Source organism: Aphanomyces invadans (assembly GCF_000520115.1).
Source record: "Aphanomyces invadans strain NJM9701 unplaced genomic scaffold supercont1.47, whole genome shotgun sequence".
NCBI lineage: Eukaryota > Oomycota > Saprolegniomycetes > Saprolegniales > Verrucalvaceae > Aphanomyces > Aphanomyces invadans.
In genome coordinates this window covers 338059-338992 of record NW_008580192.1, presented here as the reverse complement: position 1 = coordinate 338992, position 934 = coordinate 338059, and positions in this window count along the sequence as shown.

Genomic DNA, 934 nt, shown 5'->3' with positions numbered 1-934 from the left:
GAATTGGTACCTCCAAAATACAGCCAATCAATGCTGAAATTGTGCTCTGTCTAACGAGCCAATCGGCTGGTCGATAGGAGTATTTTATGAAAAATACCGCCAATCAGAACACAACCGTAGCGATTATTATGGACCAGAGTAGCATGCATTACTTCTCTCAGTATTTGTTCCGTTTCTTCCTGAGCGAGTCATACAAATCCGACAAAAACTACAAGGCAGCGTTTTCGCTGCTGGCAAGCCAATGCTACATGTTATCACGAGAAGTGTTAGTGCATTTTGTGCGAGCAGTCTACGGTTTTTCACATTCAATTGCGCGAAGTTGGCGTACATTGGTATTCAAAACAACGCACCAGAAGTTTCTGTTCTTGTGATTGGACCTCAGATCAATGAGAAAGCTAGAATTTACGTTCTAACTTAATTAATGATTGAGCAAGTTATCTTCTCGATGCGATAAGATGAAGACAATTTCGCTCTGATGCGATGTTCGAGACGTTGCTGGAATTAGATTGATATGGTAATACTTGAAGTTTTAATTTCATGAGGATTTTGGACGTCCATAGCATGAATATTCCAGAAGTATGGTCGAATACCGCAGGGGAAGGATTTCCGTCATTCCCTGTATCAAACCATTGACGTTGCTATCTTTCTATCCATAAATATTTGCAATATTTAAGGACATTTTCAATGAAATGATAACATATAAATAGAAAAGATTTCAATATAATATCAAAATACAAAACTATTTTTAGAGAGGATAATTTTTTATGCGCACAGCGGGAGGACGGTTTTGTTCTCAAATTAACCAATGCAATACTATTGCCAAATAGTTGGGAGTAGCGCAACTTTTTGCCGGATAATACATAGGATCACGCAACTATTCATTGCGTGGTTGTTGCGCCAAACGAGTCTATCCAAACTCGCACAATACAGGGTT